A 2842-nucleotide genomic window follows, 5' to 3' on the forward strand; every position below is an offset into this window, starting at 1 on the left:
GAGGGGAAGAGGGAAGGAGCAGCTGGGGACATGGAAGTGAGGCTACAGGTGCTGTCCAGATGCCCAGACAACTGGTGTATCTACAAAACCATTCCTCCATCTTCACTTTTCAGGTTGGGAGTTTTGGAAAGAGAGGAGTGGAATTCAGGGATTGCCTGGGAGTTAGTGGCTGTTTATCCCAGTTCCTGGAAAAGCAGCATTTTGGCTGCAGACCCGCTCAGTGGTCAGCTGTGCTCATGAAAGCACAGGAAAGCTCACCAGCGAAGGGATCAAGATATCATCCTGTTTTTTATTCACCTTTAAGGCTGCACGTGGGTTTTCATTTCTCTTCTCTAGAAAGAGCATCCCAAGTGTTTGTAGGCGTCGTGAGTTCAGGCTGACGTGCCACAGCGTTGGCCAGAATCAGGAGGCAGCCAAACGCCACCGTAGGTTTGAAACTTTCAGATATCAAGCGTTTTGGTTTCCTTCAAAATAGGTGCTTTGCAAAGGTAGCTGAAAAACTAGTGTTCAGCAACAGAAAAAAAATAACTATTTTCTGTATAAGAAACGGCTGACAAACCAGTTTAGGTGTAAATTTTTAGTTTTTACTTGTGTTACATACAATTATATGTGCGATGGATGTGAGAGCATTGGCAGCACTTTCTCCTACACACTCGCTAGTTCGTATTTTCTAGTATTCACAGTTCAGTTTCTAACTATCTACTGCAACACATAATTAAGACTATAAAGCACCCAGTAGCGGCTTCTGCGGGCTTTGGCTCAGAAACATGAAATTTAACTTGGAGGAAAATGTCTCAGCTTTCAAAAAGAGGCTGTTTTCACATAGTGTAAGAGAAGAGGGAAATGTCAGCCTGAACGACAAATACTTCAGGCAGGACCATGAGTGAGAACACAAAAGTAATGGAGCCAACATGCGATACTGAACTGTCTGGAGCTCCTCCGAGCTAACAGGCTCTGCTCACTGGCTAACTGGCTTTGCTCAGTGTTTCAAGGCCTTTACTCAGCACCTTCAGAGTGAGCCAGTAACACGTTCAACTGCTCGTGACAGTGTGAATTTGCTCCTGTAAATCTGTGGTTAGAATGAGCAGCTGGTAAATAAACACAGCCTTGGTGTTGTGTTCAACGTGAAAAGGGGAAGAGACTTAACAGACTGTTCTGTTTTAAAAAGAAACATTTCCTTGTACCTTGTATATGAATATTTTAAAACACCCTGGCCAGCATAGGGCTGCAAGTTTTTGGCAGTGGTGGATGTGGCTCTGGCAGAAGATCCTCCACCTGATGCTGCCCCTGGAGTGTCACCAGGCTCCCTCCAGGACCAATGGGGAACAGGACAGGCATGCTGCCAGCAGCTGGGCACACACATTACCTCGTGCCTCATCTAGCAAAGCCCCCACTGAAGTTGGCTTTGCATGTGTTGCCAACCAGGTAAGCTGGGTGCTGTGGCCATCCCTCTTTCCCAAAACTCAGTCCTACTAGGTACTAGGGCTATAGCCTGTCCCGCCCGAGTGTGGTGAGATCCAGTTCCTCTGGCAGGTCAACAGAGCTCTGATGCTGCAATTGCAAGCTTTGTGGCTTGCTAAAAGCCATCAGCATGTCCCTTGCCCTAGCCTTTTTGAGGTGAACGGGCAGCAGGGCCAGCCAGGCACATAATGAAGTGTCCTTTTGCCCCACAGTCTCTTCTGGAGGGTCAAACCAGTGCACAAATGGCCATGTCATATAGGAGACCAGTCAGGGGAACGCGGGTACTGAGACCTGCTTGAGCACAGAGCGTGCAGGGCCCAGTGCTTGCAGAGGACATGGAGGGTGTTGAATGTCGAAAAGAACTTCAGGAAGATAAAGAATGTCTGACTTTATGGTCCCTGGAAATTATGTAGAGGTGAGGTGAAGGTTGTAGCTTCGTTTTGCCACGCAGGCAGGCCCTCCCCACCTGCTGCAGGAGGGAAACTCAGCAGCTGTTTCTGTCCCTGGTGCTCCCGAGCTCTGAGGATCTCTCCACAGAGCAGAAATCAGACCCCAGCAACAGAGGTAAAGGAGTTTTGTTGTTGCTGTTTTAAATATATCCTCTTCATCTTTTGTGTGGGAATTTATTTATTCACGTACAAATGTAGGGCAACTTGTAAATAAGTTTTGGTGTTTTGTGGTTTTTTTTTTCCTGGTCAAGGGTTAAATCTAAATACAAAAGTGAAAGAACAACTTCCTTATTTGCAGAAGTCCGAAGCATGCTCCCGGATTATTTCACAGCGGCGTGTGAGCGCAGGGAGGCAGGGGAGGTGGGGTAACAACACAGTCAGTTCTGCTGGATCCTCAGCCCCACAAATCAGCGCTGCCCTGTCCTACCCCACGGCAGAGAATTCCCTCTGGAAGCCAAGGGGCACAGCAGGCATGCCCAGCACGTCCCCGCTCCTTCGGCAGGCCCGGCAGCGCTGCCGGGGAGGTGGTGCTGGGGATGGGTCTGTTCCGAGGGCCGGGGGGCTACCTGGCTCCGTCCCAAGTGGGGTGGCAGGGACTGACCCTGTTGCACGGCGCGGGGTGTTCGAGGAGAGCCCTTCTTGCTTCTCTTTCCCCCGGCAGCAGCCCCAGCCAGCAGCTCCCACCAGCAGAAAGCAAAGTCAGCCCAAGCGAAGTGCTCGGGGGGCCTCGAGCTGTGCCAAAATGCTGAGCCTGGCACCCACAGGTGCCTGGGAGCAGAGAGGGGATGGGATGGGATGGGATGGGATGGGATGGGATGGGATGGGATGGGATGGGATGGGGTGGGGTGGGATGGGATGGGATGGGATGGGATGAAGTGGGGTGGGATGGGGTGGGGTGCAATGTGCCCCCTCGCAGCACAGCACCAGGGCTG

This window comes from Chaetura pelagica, unplaced genomic scaffold, assembly GCF_000747805.2.
Source record: "Chaetura pelagica isolate M959 unplaced genomic scaffold, ChaPel_1.0 scaffold104, whole genome shotgun sequence".
NCBI lineage: Eukaryota > Metazoa > Chordata > Aves > Apodiformes > Apodidae > Chaetura > Chaetura pelagica.